Source organism: Sciurus carolinensis, chromosome 19 (assembly GCF_902686445.1).
Source record: "Sciurus carolinensis chromosome 19, mSciCar1.2, whole genome shotgun sequence".
NCBI lineage: Eukaryota > Metazoa > Chordata > Mammalia > Rodentia > Sciuridae > Sciurus > Sciurus carolinensis.
The window spans coordinates 11,737,346-11,754,658 of record NC_062231.1 but is presented as its reverse complement, the minus strand read 5'-3'; the positions used below and the strand labels follow the sequence as shown (position 1 = coordinate 11,754,658).

The 17,313-nt window shown below is 56.5% G+C and overlaps 1 protein-coding gene across 5 annotated transcripts in view; it reads right to left on the bottom strand.

Moving 5' to 3' along the window:
• Nucleotides 1-17,313, bottom strand: part of Slc6a6 (solute carrier family 6 member 6) — a 71,395-nt gene that overhangs the window by 36,146 nt on the left and 17,936 nt on the right. The window lies entirely within an intron of this gene.

The window sequence follows — 17,313 nt, the reverse complement described above, 5'->3', positions numbered from 1 at the left end:
GCTGGCTCTGGGGACGGTCAAAGCACCTGATGCAACCTGAGAACACACTGCCATTTACCTACTTCCTGGTGGCTCGTGCCTGTCATCCCAGCCGCTCGGGAGGCTGAGGCAGGAGGATGGCAAGTTCCAAGCCAGCCTCAGCAAAAGCGAGGCCCTGAGCGACTCAGGGAGACCCTGTCTCTAAATAAAATGCAAAACAAGGCTGGGGACGTGGCTCAGGGGTCGAGGGGCCCTGAGTTCAAGCCTCAGTACCAAAAACATAAGACACAGAGCCTCAAGGGGACAAGGGGCGGCAGGCTCCTGGCCGGCTTCTGTCGGGCGCACAGTAGGGCATCAGGCAGGCGCCATGGGGTTGGTGGTTCCCAGGGTGCGATCTACAAGCCTCAGTTCTGGGGGTGACGCGGGTCAGGAGGGCCAGGTGGGGGCAGCCTGAGGCCTCGGGGCTCGACCCCAGCAGCAGAGCCCGCCTGCTCCTCCTTGGCTGGGGTGGGGGACCCCAATTGTCTCGCTATCTGGCGGCCAGCAGACCAAGAAAGGCTTCCTGGAGCCCCGGGCAGCCCCCCGGGCCCTTCCTCTGTCTGGCGGGGCATCCGCAGGCGGTGCCCGGCCCTGTCCCTGGGGGGCTCGGCTGGCCCAGGGCTACTGTAAAAATAGCAGCAGAGGCCGGCATTGTTCCAGCGCGACGGACGCGCGATGCTTATCACGGTGGCTCATTGTGGGCCGGCCGGGTCCAGAATAGGAGGATGTGTGGGACGCGCTCCTCCCGGGCTCAGCGTGGCTCGGGGGACGTCCCCAGCCTCCTCGCCCCAAGGGCCAGGGCTGCCCTTTGCAGGCAGCGTGGACCCGGGAGCTGGAAGGATCCCCACGGGTCCCTCCGGCCTTTACCTGTAAGGGAGGGTAGGGCCTGGGGTGCTGGCCAGACCCTGCAGCTGGAGGGATGGACGGGGACAGGGACGGGGACAGGGACGGGGACAGGGACAGGCCAAGGCCGGCCCGCCTCCCGCAGCTGGGGTCTGCTGGCTGGTGCCTCCCCAAGAGTCCTGCCTCTCAGACTGGCTTCTCACCCTGGCGAAGAACCTTCTAAAACTTGTGGCTGCGGGGTGACTGGCATTCCCTGGGGCCCTTTGGTTCTCGCTGGTTCCCGTGGAAGGACGATCCAGCCCTGTCCATTTCCAGGACCCCCTGGGCGGTTGGGCTGCCCGGGCGGAGCAGGTGCCTGTCCTCTCCTGGCACCGTGGGGTCTCCCTCTGTCACTGTCACCTCTACCACCTGCCCTTGAAGAGCAGCAGCTCAGGGGCCCTGCTTCCAACCCCATGGGGCTCGTCCCCGGCCCCCCCGGGGGTCAGTCCCAGACGCGGACGCAGGAGGCGGGTTCCAGGCCCTTCCCAGGAGACCTGCCCCTTGATTCTGCCTCCGCAGGTTCCTGGGACCCGACCACAGAGCCCGGTCGCCATGGCGACCACCAAGCTCCAGGCCCTGGCAGCCCCCCACCCCCCACCCCGCCGCAGCCCCATCAGATCCCCATGGCGGAAACCAAAGTCCCTCCTCCCAGCCTGCCAGGACAGGGCACAGACCCCCGCGGGCCCCTGGCCCCACCTGCCTCCTCCCCTTCCCCTTGGGACCCTGGCGCTCGGGAACCAGGCCCTCCCCGAGCAGCTTGGTCCCGGTAAGGAACCCCAGAGAGCGTCGGCCTTGATCCAGACGCCGAGGGCCGCTTCCCAGGCTGGGTGGCCTCAGGCAAGTGAGTCAACCTCTCTGGTCTTCAGTGCGCTCAGCCCTCAAGGGCCCCACCTCGGTGCACGTTGGGAGGGATCAAGGAAAGGACGCAGAGAGATGGCTGGGAAGGTTAGTAGGCCCGTGACAGGGACTTCTGAGGGGGCTGTTGTCACCACCATCCGTTTTACCACTATGATTATTATCAGGTCCACCCCAGCCCTGGAGTGTGGAGAGGCTTCACGCCACGCAGGGTGAGATCGGCTAGGCCCAGACACTCTGCGGTCACGGAGCTGAGCTGGCAGTAACAGACACCCGAGCCTTGGCTCTTGCCTCTACTGTCCCTCTGACGGCCTGGCCTGACCTCGGATGACACCTCTCTGGAGTATGTCCACCCGTCTCTACGGAGTCCCAATTAGGCCAGTTCCCCGCTCCAGCGAGGGCCCCCCATGGTGCTGCGCACGCAGCAGCCGGGGTCCCCTGCAGCAGCCTACTTTCCTGCCGGCATGAGCTGTTTTTCTTGGCACAGAGCCCAGGGTTATTTTGTAGCGGCTGAGATACATAATTCCCCATTTTAAGAGCTTCCTCTTTGGTTATTACGGCTACAAGCGATTAGAATGGACTCCGACAGAAGCCCTGGGAAGAAGCCTCCCTCTCAGCCCAACTGAAATATCTGCCTGTCTCTGTTCCAGGGACGGCAGCCAGATCCAGCCGTGCCTGAAGGCCAACTTGCGTGGAGATCACCTGGTCAAGCTTTGGCACGTTCACGGCCAGACTCGACCCAGTGCCAGCAACACCGTGGATTTGTAAAATAGTCCTTTGCTCCCCAAACTGCTTAACAGCATCCGACGGTTGAGTACCCACTCTGGGCCGAGTTGCTTAAAAAGATAGTTTTCTCAAATACGCTTTTGTTAGGGATGAGGTATTTTTAAATTTTTTATGTTCTTGGTATCGGGGATTGAATCCAGGGGTGCTTAACCCCTCAGCCACATCCCCAGCCCTTTTTATATTTTTATTTTGAGATGGGGTCTCACTAAGCTGCTGAGGGCCTTGCTAAATTGCTGAGGCTGGCCTCCACCTTGTGATCCTCCTGCCTCAGCCTCCTGGGTCGCTGGGATTAGACACACACACCACTGCCCCCGTCTTTTTTTCTTCTTCTTCCTTTTTTCAGGGTGCTGGAGGTCACACCCAGGGCCCTGTGCATGCTTGGCAAGTGCTCTGCCACAGAACCCCACTCCCATGAAAGATGTCAAATATGTTTATAAATGAGGGAAACTGAGATTAAATGGGGGAGAAAGGGGCCCGTTGAGGCTATCAATGTGGGGTGAGAGAGAGACGTGGAGCGGGAATCCCCACTTTGCTCCACCTGCTGCCTGAGTATTGAATGCAGCTTAGCAAAGGGAGACCTCTGCTCTGTGAATGGGGGGACCGAGGAGGAGGAGAAAGACCTGCAGAGATCCAGAGCGATCCCTATCGGCTCCCTCTACCTGTCCCCTTCCTCCCAGGTGTCTGAGTATCAGCCAGGAGGTTCTTGAAATGAGCTTAGAGGCTGCTGCAGCTGCCTCCTCCCTCCAGCATCTGCCTCCTTAGTTAAAAGCATTGGGGAATGGACATCTGTCATCCCAGCGGCTCGGGAGGCTGAGGCAGGAGGATTGCAAGTTGGAGGCCAGCCTCCACAACTTAGCGAGGCCCTCCCTAAGCAACTCAGTGATCCCGTCTCTAAATAAAAAAATCAAATGGGCTGGGGATATGGCTCAGTGATTAAGCACCTTGGGTTCAGTCCCTGGTACTTGGGGAAAGCAAGTCCTGACCATTTTGAAGATCAAGAGTCCTCTGTCCCCTGCAGAACATGAAACTTCTCAACAAACACATCCGACCCATTTCTGTTCATAATAGGACAATGACGTGCTAATGACAATGGCTGATCACTGAGGGCCTTTCAAAAAGGAGACAGGTACGTACCTGTTTCCTCTTTGACAAGATTCCCACCCCAGCGCAAAGTACCCGGCATGCCGCTGGCCTTCAAGAAAGTTCTCTGGGCCTCACCGAATGGTTTACTGTTTCTCACTGGTCTGCCAAGATGATTGGTTCATGGGATCAGCAGCTCCCAGAATTGTCAGCACTGGGCAGACCTGGGTGACCAATATACAGGCATCGCACAGCTTGAGAAATCGGAGACTTCAACGTCCCTTCCTGCTCGGGGCCTACTGTGGAATCAAACCCATAGCTGGGACACTTTCCCAAACAGGCCTCGCTTCTTTCCTTATCTCCCTGTCCAAGGCAAAGCCCAAGTTCAGGGCTTGCAGACGCCATGACAAAGCTATGTGACTTGTACCAAGTCACAACCCCTCTGTGCCTTGATTTCCTCAACTGGTAAAATACGGAGATAAACCAGGCACAGTGGTCCAGGCCCCAAATCCCAGCGGCTCCGGAGGCTGAGGCAGGAGGATCGCAGATTTGAGGTCAGCCTCAGCAATTTGGCAAGAACTTGTCTCCAAAAAAAAAAAAGAACTAAGGATGTGGCTCAGTGGTCAAGCACCCTTGGGTTCAATCCCAAGAACCAAAACAGAAACAAGAAAGAAAAAGGAGTTCAAAGTAATATTCACCTCATGGTGACTATTAAATAGCAGGATGCCTGTAAATTGCTAGCTGGCCGCTTGGACCTAAATACGAATCAGCTATTACTAAAGAAAGTAGCGAACGTCGCTAGGGTTTTATGCTACTTTGTAGCAGGAACTGTCCTCTAACATAAAAACCAGGAGGTGGGGGGTCAGGACATGTTTGTCAGAGGACACAAAGTTTCAATTATACACAAAGAATAAACTCAAGAGATGCGCTGAACACGAGAGTTACTAGCAATACATCGCATACTTGAACACTTTTAAGAAATTATATATACATATATTTTGGGGGGGTAGGTCCTGGGAATTGAACCCAGGGTCGCTTTAGGACTGTGAGTTACATCCCCAGCCCTTTCTGATTTTTTTTTTTTAATTCTAAGACAGGGTTTTGCTAAATTGCTTAGGGCCTCGCTGCTAAGTTGCTGAGGCTGGCCTCCACCTCACAGTCCTCCTGTCTCAGCCTCCCAATTTGCTGGAAAGACAAGCGTGCGCCACGGTGCCTGACTAGAAAAGAATATATTTTAAGGGTTCTCATCACACACAAAAAAGGGAGAAGTCTGTGAGGCCATTCTCAAGTCAACTGACTTGATTTAGGCATTCCGGAATGTATGCATGCATAAAACATGTTGGATATGCCATGAATATAATTTTGTCCGTTTTTAAAGAGAACTATGTCAAGAAAGGGCTGCATTTAATGAGCATCGGTTTCATATGTGCTGACTTAGCACCAAGTACTTCACACACACACGTTTTCTTTTTTTCTTTCTTCTTTTATTATTATTATTATTATTATTATTATTATTATTATTATTATTTTTAGCACTAGGAATGGAACCCAGGGCCTTCTGCATGCTAGACAAGGGCTCTACCGCCAAGTGACATTCCCGACCCTTTTTATCTCATTTTGAGACACCGGTCACCAAGTTGCTCAAAGTGACTCCCAACTGCAGTGTCCCAGCCTCAACTTTCTAAGTAGCCAAGATCACAGAGCAGCTGGAATTACAGCCAGGGCCACTGAGCCCGGCCAGCCCACATCTTCCCAGTGAATCCCCTCCCTGGGTGCGGCCACCATCTTCTTTTGCAGATGAGGCCCAGAGAGGTGAAGTCACTCGCCCAAAGTCACACAGCAAACAAAAGACCATTGGAGTTGCAAATAGCTCCTGGGTCCGGCCTGGCCTGCAAAGTCCACGTTCTCAACCAACTGCAGCAGTCAAGGGTCACCTGCTTCAGCAGTTCCACGAACAGTGTCTGCTGCCTTTAAGAAGCCAGCTGCAGGCCAGGCGGGGTGATGCACGCCTGTCATCCCAGGGACTCTGGAGGCTGAGACAGGAGGATCTAAGTTGGAGGCCAGCCTCAGCCATTTAGCCAGACCCTAAGCAACTCAGGGAGACCCTGTTGCTAAATAAAATATAAAAAGGGCTGGGGAGGTGGCTCAGTGGTTAGCACCCTGGGTTTATAGTCCCTGGTACTGGGGGCAGGGGAGGAGACATCTGCAAGCCCCAGAGCCAGATGATAAATTAGGGAACTAGGTTCAAGGGCAAACAAGGAAGTGAAGGGCCTCGTGACATGACGGGCAGGGAGATCAGCAGATTGGACGGGGCATGGGGACAGGGGACCATGCTGGGCCACTAGGCTAAGCCAGCTGATTGAAAAATACAGACTTGGGCAACATAAAGCCACTGTGGCAGGGCCTTCCCCTGCAAACAGAGAGCTTGCAACAGATCCAGGGGGACCCGCAGAGCAAGGGCTCCATGGATTCCAGGCAAGCTAGGGGATCGATAGGGAGGTGTGCTGAGATCCATTGCTAATGTCTACCGTGGTACGCTCCCAGGTGCCACCCCTGGCCCTTGTTAAGTGTTTAACAAGCACCAATAAATAAATAAAATGAGCCACCTTAATAGCCGGCCGTGGTGTGCAATCCTGTCATCCCGGCTCCTTGGAGGCTGAGAGAGGAGGATCCAAAGTTCAAGGCCAGCCTCAGCAATTTAGCAGAGACCTTGGTCTCAAAATAAAATAATAGGAGTGAGGGATGTTGCTCAGGGGGTTGAGAGCCACTGGATTCAGTCCCCAAACTTATTATTGAAAAGAGAGAGCCAGACACCTGCGGTAGCACACACCTGTGATCCCGGCGGCTCCAGAGGCTGAGGGAAGGATCACAAGTTCAAGGCCAGCCTCAGCAACGTAGCGAGGCCCTAAGCAACTCAGGGAAACCCTGTCTCTAAATAATATATAAACAGGGCTGGGGAGGTGGCTCAGGGGTTGAGGGCCCCTGAGTTCAATCCCCGGTACCAAGAAAAAAAAAAAGACTTAATCATTTAATGGAGTCATGTGGCCTGTAGCCTTTGGTCACCTATTTCTGAGCAAAGGCTAACCCAAGCACGCGGGTGCCCTGTTGTGGGCAAGGTCATCTGGGAAACCAGGCATTCTTTTCTTTTTTTTTTTTTTTTGTCACAGGGATTGAACCCAGGGGTGCCCACATCCCCAGCCCTTTTTAGATTTTATTTAGAGACAGGGTCTCGCTGAGTCGCTTAGGACCTCATTAAGTGGCTGAGGCTGGCCTCCAACTTGCGATCCTCCTGCCTCAGCCTCCCAAGCCCCTGGGATGACAGGCAGCTCCTGAGAGGGAATTTCTAAGGGTTCTCACTGGGGGTTTTGTGGGATTTCTGATCATTTCATTCTAATACCTCGGTCTCCTTGTTACCTGAGACCCCAGGGGCTGGGCAGGTGACTGCCTTCTCCTACAAAGAGGGACCCAACAAGGATGAGCGGCGGGGACTCCTTTTGCCTGGCCTAGGACCTCCCACTGCACAGAACTAGCCGCCTCCCGGGTGGTGCCACGTCTGGCAGCCACAGGGACACCCCTCCTGGCCCCGAGCGGGTGACCCTGGGTGGAGAGAAGGCCCTAGACGTGCACAAGTCCCTCGGTCAGCAGACCCGTGCTGGCTGGCACCTGGCCGGGAACCGGGGGTCACTTCCTGTCCTCCCGGTGCTGATGGCCAGGGGCCAGGGAAGAGGCTGGGCTGAGGAAGGACCACAGCCAGGTCGCAGCAGGTTCAGAGCAAGGCCGGGAGATCCAGCCCAGTCAGAGGCTGGAAGGGGACATGCAGGTGACACTCTCCGAACGGGCCCCAGGTCTCGGACACCACGGAGACGTCTTCCAGCACATTCTCCACCGAAGCTCGAGCTGGAGGAGGGAGGCCAGGAAGCCCCAGAGGCAGAGGCACCCTGTCCAGCCCGCGGCTCAGGGGCCTGTCCGCTGCCCCTCACTGGAGGCCCGGGGCCAAGGATTCTGCACACAGAAGCTTCTAGAAGGCCAGCTCCCTTTCTGGGGTGGCATGCCGCTGGGGGTGCTTCGGACGCTGAGGTGTGGGGGCCGCGCCTCTCGAGCGTGTTGGGCCGGGTGACAGGTGGCACCACCCACCCGCTGTCCCCAGCTCTGCAGAGGCTGGGCCCGGTCTCCGTCCCCTTCCGCCTCAGCCCCGAGGAGGGTGCGGTGAGTCAGCAAGCGCAGGGCTCCTGGCACTGACTCACCCAGCCGCCACCGAGACGTCACTCAAGTCCCCAGCAGGGCCACCAACCCCCCACCACCACACACACACCAGCCCAGGGCTGAGCCTGGTGTTTGCCGGAAGTGGGGGTGGGGTGAACCCCAATCCCCAGGCAGAAGCCGGGACAATTTCTGGAGGGTCACAAAAAGACCCCAGAGAGGCGCAGCAGCTATTGCCTGGGACTGACTCCTGACGACACCCGCCTGCCCGGCCTCCCAGCCTCCCGGCCTCCCAGCCTCCACTCTCTGGAGTAAAAAGCAAGCACAGGAGGCACCTCCCTGCCTCCAGAGAAGCCCAGAGAAAGAAGGGCCCTCGGGGTCACGAGGGTGTGGCGCGGCCCCAGGCCCGCTCAGAGCTGGGGAACCCCCCGACTGTCACCAGGGCTCTGCAGGAAGTCACAGCTCCATGGAAACCACCGCCCGTCCCGTGGCCTGGAGCCAAGTGGCCGGGTCTCCCTGGGCCTCAGTGTTGCCATCCGTGCAATGGGCACAGCACCCGGGCCGTGCGGGGCGGAAGCTCCCGGTCCTTCCGCGTTTTCAAATGACCTCGCCCTGCTCTGCTGCCGGTTCCTCTTTTGAACATGTCGCTTCTCAGCCAAGGAGGGACTTTCTCCTTCCGTCCTGACCCCGCCCTCACCTGGCCCTGGCTCAGAATCAGACCCGGGCCGAGACGGGAGTGGCGAGGGACCCGTCCTGTCGGTCAGGGGCCCGAGTTCCCCAGGCCTGGCTGACCTGGGCTACCAAGTTCCCTTGGCCTGGAACGTTCTCCTCCACCCACCAGTAATGGACAGGACTCTCCAGCCTCAGCCAGCAGGGGCACAATGGCAGGTGCCATCGATTGACACAGGGGTGGGGTGACCAGGGACGTGCTTCCGGCATCTGAGCACAGTTCCCCCAGGAAAGTCGCAATTCCATAAACCATCCCCCCCTTTTTTTTTAAAGAGATGACACTCAAATTTCTAGGAAAATGATTTTCTTACACAATGTATTCTGCATCTGACTTTGAAATGCATTTCCCCTGCCCCGCTGTCAACTCGAGGGGGGTCCCCCCAGACCTCGCACACAATCAGACTCCCAGTGGGGCCTGAGGAGTCTCAGCACAGTGGCACACACCTGTCGTCCCAGAGACCTGGGAGGCTGAGGCAGGAGGATCGCGAGTTGGAGGCCAGCCTCAGCAACTTAGCGAGACCCTGTCTCTAAATAAAACATTAAAAGGGGCTTGGGGATTAAATCCTCAGCATGTCCACACACAAGCCCACTCTGGAGATGGAGACGCCAGGGTTCAGAGGAGGGGACAGTCCCCCTGACCCTCACCCGGCGGAATACAGTGGGTGCCAGAGGCTGAGGCGCGAGCTCTTATTGCAAACCTGGGTAGATGGAACTCATATCTAACTCTGTCAGGTTGACGGATGTTGGTGCGGCGGTGACAGCGGTGACTTCCAGGGTTTGCAAGATGGAGCCTAACACCAGCTACTGCTCGGCTGGAAGAAAAACCGAAGGTTAAAATCCACGCCAGGAGCGGGTAAGGGTGGTCCTCCGGCAGAACCAGCCACCTCCCGGGGCAATCCAGAGGTCCCCATCTCCATTGCGATGCCCTTGGGTCCTGAGGGTGCTCCCCAGGCAGAGCTGCCTTCTCACAGCCTGTCACCAACCACTGGAAACTCCTCAGAGTCTGACCCCTGCTGCCTCTGCAAACTCCAGCTACCTTTCAGGTCTGCCCCCAGCTCAAGAACTATCAATGGCTCCCAGCTGCCTGGAGAGAAAGCTCCCATTTCTCCACTTGGAATCCAGGTGTCCTGTTCTCAGTCTCTGCCACCTCGTTCCTTCTTGTGCCCATTCTGAGCTCAACGGCCTCCTCCTCCTCCTTTGTATGTTCAAGGGGGAGGGTTCCACCACAGAATCTAGCTTGTTAGGTGGACTTCCATGAGAATCGGCTCAGGCCGGGAAGGGAACCGGATGCTAATGAATAGGGAGGCGCCTGGTGCCAAGTGAAATCAAACCGATTAATGAGCCGGGCGCGGTAGTGCACGCCTGTCCTCCCCGCCATTTGGGAGGCTGAGGCAGGAGGATCGAAAGGTCGAGGCCAGCCTCAGCAACTTAGCGAGGCCCTCAAGCAACTTAGGGAGACCCTGTCTCTAAATAAAAAATTTAAAAGGGTTGGGGAGGTGGCTCTGTGGTTCAGCATCCCCTGGGTTCAATCCCCAGTACCAAATATAAGTAAATTAATTAAATAAAATAAAACCAACTGATTAACAAAAGACAGCATGGCTGGTTGGTGCGTGGATCCATGATATAAATGTGCACGTACATGCGTGTGGACTCATCTTCCCAGACTCTGAGCCTCCAGGGAGCCATCTGCCAGCCTCTCTGCACCCAGGACCATCTGCCCCAGGACTGTAGAATGTGCCAGAGGGTCTCTCAGTCCTATTGCAGCTTTTCCTCAGCAAGTCACTAGGGGGTCACAGAAGCCCCCGTGGAGACACTGCAGGAAGGTTCAGAGGGGACACGATCGGGTCCTGAGAGCCTCAACCCGGTCAATGCCTGGCTCCCTGGGGGATCCGCTGGGGGCACCTGGAGGCAGGTGGTGTGGTGACGAGGTGGCACTGGGGCCTGGCTCTGGGGACACATGTGCCTCTGGGAGTGGAGTCTCTCTCTGCCTCCTGGTCCCCAGGGGAGCTGCTTCCCTGCACCACACTCTTCCTCCATGATGTTCAGCCTCCCCTCGGGTCCGAGGATGGAATGGAGCCGGCCGTCTGTGGACTGAGCCCTCTGCCACCGTGAGCCCCAAATCCACTCCTCCTCCTCTAGGGCTGTGCAGGCCGGGTCTTTAAGTCCCAGCAGCAGAAAAAGCAGACTAGACCACCCTGCTCCCAGGTGAGCCCGCGAACAAGGGGCCGAGCCTGGATTCCAGCCCAGGACGAGGAAGACATGCGTCACCCGTGGCTCAAGGGACGGGGATTTGGAAATTCAAGACCCAGGGCAGGCAGAGGGATGACCTGGAACTCTAAGCCGGGGGCCCGAGAGACAGAGACCCACCCCAACCCGGGTTGGCACACCAGCAAGAACAAAGAGCTTGAACTTGGCTCTACGCCCTGGTAAACAAAAATAGTTCCACCACACCGGCCCCAGACAGCATCTCCAACCTAGGACAGGAATGAGCTGCAGGCTCACGTCTGGCACTTGGGGGAGACCCCCCTCACCCCCTTTTTTTCCGGAGAGTGGAGGCAGCAGGTAGTTTTCCCAACAAGACAAACACTTGGCTAAGAAATCAGCTCCCCACGCACAAACAGCAGCAGTAGGAAAAGGTGGATGGGGGTCCTAGTGGACCCCTGTTGGGCCGAGGCAAGACCTGCCGCATTCTGGGCTGTAGTTTATACCAGCTGACCAGGAAGCCCCCAAAGCCTGGAGGGACAGGGTCCAAACGGTCCCTCCCCCTACATAAGCACCCACAGCACCCTCTCGCTGGGTGAGAGCCAACGTCCCCAGCAGAGGAAACCACAGACCATCAATAAGCCTGTGTGTCTCAGCTCTCCCAAAGAGAGAAGGCGGAAAGCAATGGTCCCTATTTGGTGACACTCTTGAGGGACAAAAATGAGTGTCTATGCAGACCACTTCAAACAGCATCTGTCCCGCAACGGACAAGTTCTCAGGATGAAGACAAAAGCGATCAAGTCCAACTGGGCACGGTGGCGCACGCCTGTAATCCCAGCGGCTCAGGAGGCTGAGACAGGAGGATCACCCCCTGGAGGCCAGCCTCCACAAGTTAGCCAGGCCCTGTCTCAAAGTTAAAAAAAAAGAGAGAGAGAGACACGAAGGATCGGGGAGCCAGCCCAGGGTCTGCATGAGGTGCGGGGCACCCTTTTGGGCTTGGGGTGATTGAAGTTACAGGGTCTGGAACTTGAACTTGAGAGCAGGAAAAAAAAAAAAGAAGCTTTGCACGGACACAGGGGGAGGAGCTGTGGAGTGGCCCTCAGAGCCCAGAGGAGGAAGAGGATGAGGAGACACTAGCTGCTGTCCCTTCTACTGGCCACCTGGGGCAGCTGGGAGCTTTGGGGACACTAAGGTGGCCGTGTTGGCATTTAAGGAATAATGCAACAGCAGAAGGTATGTGCTGTGACCCCTCAACCTGGCAGCCCTGGAACCCCACGAGGTCCCGGCAGAGGACCTGGGGTCCTGCACTTGGCCATCACCGCAGGACAGGTCACCTTCAGGTCAACTCTCTGAGTTGACATCCAGGGAAGGAAATGGAAGCCGGAGAAGGAAGGGACATGCTGGGAATAGCTGGAGCCGGGTTGCCAGAGGCGAGGTCTCTGCTGAGCTCCTCTGGACGGCCTCTTCCTGGGCCTCAGTTTCCTCGTCTGTAAAATGTGCCTGAAAATAGCTTCGACCTCAAGGGCAGGAGGGCCGAACATCCCAGCCGACACAGGTAAACTGCTCAGCACGGGGTCCGATGCCCAGGAGCCCATGCTAAAAGCCCCTGATGAGCCCGGCACGGTGGCCCGCACCTGTCATCCCAGTTACTGGGGAGGCTGAGGCAGGAGGATCGCAAGTTGGAGGCCAGCCTCGGCAATTTAGAGAGGCCCTAAGCAACTCAGCAAAGAGTCTGTCTCAAAATTGAAAAATAAAAAGGGCTGGGGAGGTGGCTCAGGGGTTAAGTGCCCCTGGGTTCAGTCCCCAGCATCCAGAAAATTAATTTAAAAAAAAATATATTCCCCAGAAGGTGGTAAAATAAAAATCTGCCAGTTCAAGCTCCTCAGCCCAAGTGTGTTTGTAGAACTTGAAGGAGTTGGTGAAACTCGACACCATGCTCCAGACTCAAGTCCTGTTTCACAGTCGAGGAGGAGAAGGAGGTTTGAGCCTCAGTCTCTGCTAGGGGGGTTTCCTTTCGGGGCCACCCCTGTAACCACTGGAATCTCCTAGGACAGCTGGAGTCCTGACTGACTGGCTCACCTCTCTCCCAGGCCCAGAAACTCCAGAGTCCCAAGTCCCACAAAGGCCTTCGGGACAATCCTGCCAACCCCTGTCCGTCCCGTGCGGTGACCTACCTTGAGTCAGCTCAGGGACCCACTGAACAAGAGGCTGAGGAGCTGGGAGAACGGAGGTTCCCATGGATGGTCTGGGGAGAGGGCCGAGCTGGCAGGCAGTCCTCAGCAAGGAGAGCCATGGCCTCTAGGGAAGACCCCCGGGCCCCTGGGGTCCCCAGGAAGCAGGAAGCACTCAAGGGCTCCCATATTGTCCCCTGCGCCCTCCCCCTGCAGAGCCTCCTCGGAACCCCATTTCCCAGGTAACCGTAGCTGTTGGTGACCTCACAGGATGTGAGTCACACAAGAGGACCCAGGTGGTTCCAGCCAAGGACAGAGGCTCTGCGGGCAGATGGGGACCCGAGTGTCTTACCCCAGGTAGGGAGTATCAGGAGGACCCAGAGGCCAAGTGCAGATGAGAGCCCAGGCCTTAGTTCTAGGCCTTAGATGTTTTGGCCATGAGGTCACAATGCCCCTTCCAGCAGAGCACAGAATGCCTAGACTTCGTTTTCCAGAAAAACACAGCGAACTAAGGATGCCTCTTTCCTGGACGCGATGGTGCAGGCCTGTAATCCCAGCAACTCCTCGGGAGGCTGAGGCAGGAGGATGGGAAGTGGGAGGCCAGCCTCAGCAACTTATGTCTCAAAATGAAAAGAAAGGACTGGGGTGTAGTTTGGTGGTAGAACATTGACTTCACACGTGGGAGGCCCTGGGTTTGATCCCCAGCATCACAAACACAAAAAAGAAGGAACTAAATCCAGAGGGGGGTTCCTCTGAACCCATCCACCATTCCTGACGCTTTGCTCAGCTGTAATCCTCACTCCTTTCACTGGTGGTCACAGATGGCAGAATGTCCTAGGGCAGGGACTGACCCCTGTTCCAGATGGGCTGAGGAGGACCCTGGTTTTTCAGTCATAGCAACCTTTTTTCCTAATTCCAAGGTTGTAGATTGCAATAACACCAAGGCACCTAACATTTGGTACTGCCACTGTGCTGGGCAAGAGCCACTGCGACTCAGGCTAAGTATTTTTCCTCTGAAGTCACTTTTATCCCAGATGATGGCTGCTCACTTATTTCCTAAGTAGCGCAAAGGTAATGTGCCTTGATGACATCATCGTCTTAAAGGTCTTGGGGGACAAAAAGCAGGTTTGGAAAAGTCTTTAAAATAGGCAAAATTCTCCAACCAGGCAATCCCAATCCCAGGGCAGTCAAATCCCAGGCAACCAATCGCAGGGCAGCCGATCCCAGGACAGCCAATCACGGGGCAGCCAATTCCAGGGTAGCCAATCCCAGGACAGTCAATTCCGGGCAGCCAATCGCAGGGCAGCCAATTCCAGGGTAGCCAATCCCGGGCAGCCAATCCCGGGCAGCCAATCCCAGGGCAACCAATTCCAGGGTAGCCAATCCCGGGACAGCCAATCCCGGGCAGCCAATCGCAGGGCAGCCAATTCCAGGGTAGCCAATCCCGGGCAGCCAATCCCGGGCAGCCAATCCCAGGGCAACCAATTCCAGGGTAGCCAATCCCGGGACAGCCAATCCCGGGCAGCCAATCGCAGGGCAGCCAATTCCAGGGTAGCCAATCCCGGGACAGCCAAAACCGGGCAGCCAATCCCGGCGCCCAGGGCTGAGTACCCGGTGCACCAGACTCTCTGAACCCAGCACCCTTCTCCACTCGTCCCACCTGTGAGATAAGAGATCGCACCCGGCTTGGCAGGTGCAGAGCTGAAGTTCAGAGATGTTCAGGGACTTGATCAAGTTTGCACAAGAGCAAGGAAGGAATGGACTCCAGAGTCCCCCAGGGAGGTCTGTGGTAACTCCTGCTCATGACCTGGGATGCCACCAAGTCCACCCCCACAACCCGAGGCAGGAGGAAGTCGAAGTATTATTATTATTATTATTATTATTTTTATTATTTTTTTTTTTAGGGTGCTTGGGGTCAAACCCAGAGCCTTGCTACACTGCTCATATCTGCATGGGCTAGATGGCAGTGGCAGTAGCCCCAGGGGTGACAGCAGTGCTTTCCCTTAGGATTTTTCTCAACAGGTGAGCCTCCAGGACACCTATGGGGACAACTAAATACTGACCCCTCAGGCTAGGAGATTTTGTTTAGAGTAATTAGGTGGCTCCAGCACAGGGGCGTGGCTAACTTCATGAACCAATGAGGGGAAGGGACAGAACCCACAGCTTCTGAAAACAGTCACTGGTTCCCTTCCTGCCTGCGTCCCCAGCTGTCCCCTGGCCCTCACCTCCTTTGAGCTGTTACACTGTTTTTTTGGGGGGGACGGGTAATGAGGATTGAACCCAGGGGTGCTTAACCACTGACCCACATCCCCAGCCCCTTTTTTATTTTTTATTTGGAGACCGGGTCTCGCTGAGTTGCTCAAGCCCTCGCTGAGTTGCTGAGGCTGGCCTCCAAACTGTGATCCTCCTGCCTCAGCCTCCCAAGCTGCTGGGCTTACAGGCGTGCGCCACTGCACCCGGCTTGAACTGTCCTCACTCCTTACCCACCACAGGGCTTCGACAGCTTGCCCTCCCTGTACACAGCCTGGGCTCTCTGAAGAAAAGTCTCCTTTCCTCCTTGGGCACAAAGGATACCTGAGATTTAGGCCATCACTATAAATAGCCAAGAAATCCATTCTTTTTAATTGACTCATGTATTTACTTGGTCAATCAGTTCCTCTGGACCCCCTGATAGCCGAGTTCTATATTAATTCCTCCCCGACACTGTCGCTGGAGAGGAGGTGGCCTCCTGGCCTCTCCAGTGTTCTCCTTGAATGCCACAGCAGCCTCTGCTACCCAGATACGCCTGTCTCCATCTGCCTCCGCCTATGCGCCACTTGCCAGCTGCACGCAGTAACCTCGGGAATGTTGCTTCCCCCCAGGAACCTCAGTGCCATCATCTGTAAAATGGGCTCTGTCCAGTGGCACGTGGGAAGGCGCCAGGAAGTGCATCAATGCACAGTGGGATTTGCTCTGGGGGAAAGTGTACACCGCCTTGCCCCCGGGGAAGATCAGATCTCTTTTATTTCACATGTTTGAACCACAAACACTGCCCATGGTCCTTCCTGAGCATCCAGCTAAGCCCTGGGAAAAGAGGAAAACAGACACCCAGGCTTGGAGATGCGTCACTGAAGGGACAATACCAGATCCACACTTTCTGCATCCGGTGCCCTGTGGTCAAACTGGCACGTTCCGCGAAGGGGCCTCTTTTGGTGGCACTGCTGTCCCCTCCCTCCCAAGGCACCTCAGGCGCTCCCCAAACCACGTGAGTCCGCAAAGTAGGTTAGACATCTCATTAGAGTGGGTTTCCTCCGGGGACTTGTGGCCGCGCCTGCGATTCTCCTGCAACCGTGTCGGGTGAGGGCAAAGGCTCTCGTTTTTCCCCTTGAGCAGAAGCCAGGTGTCAAAACAACCATCAAACAGCTGTCGCTACCTTGAAGGTCCACTTGGGACCGTGGAACGAGGGCTTCTGGTTCCCAGCGGTTGGGTCCCCAAAATGAGTCAAGACCCATCACTGGGTGTGACATCTGAGGTCACCCAGTGAGACCACCTGCCCAGCTCCACCCTCCACCCCAGAATGCAAGCCACACCCCCTTCAGTCTGGCCACACCCATTCGGCCACGCCCATCCAGTTAGGCCACGCCTAGTCAGCCAGGTCACGCCCCATTCAATCAGACCACGCCCCATCCGGTTGCCAGGCCACACGCCATCCAGTTAGGCCACGCCCCACCCAGTCAGGCTACACCCCAGCTGACCAGGCCACGCCCCATCCAATCAGGCCACGCCCCATTAACTTAGGAAGTTCCCTACACACTCAGGCTCCCCGCCAGGCCTCTGACAGAGCATTTCCCCTTGCCAGGGTGCCCTTCCTGTCTTGAGCCCACCGGGCAGGCTGCTGTCACTCAAAACATCTGACCACTGCTTTGTAACATTGTCTGTGCAGAGCATCCTCCTGGCTCAGGACAGGAGACGTGGCTCCGGGGCAGAGCACTTGGTCTGCTCCCTGGGGAGCTCTCAGGCGAAACAGAGGGAGCAGAGCACCGTCCGGTCCCCAGGGGTTCAACCACAGGAAAAGTCCACGACCTTATGAGGACTGAGTGGGCACTTTCAATTCTCAATGTGCAGAGGCACAAAGTTTCCCCCAAACTTCCCCCGCCGTCAAATACTCCCGCCTGAACCTTCGGCCCACTCAGCGGAGCTGGAAGAGGGGTGAAGACGAGAGAGTCCCCAGTGACTGGAAAGGCCAGAGGTCCTCACCCCAGGGCTCAAAGAAGCTGGGATGACCCTGCTCCCCAGAAACGTCCGGCAGGCTGGGCCACGCATGCGTCACTCAGCCTGGAGAAGGTGACTCTGGTTTTGTCTCTTTTAGGGCAAGAGACATGGCTGAACGTTGAATTAGTAAATGTCACTG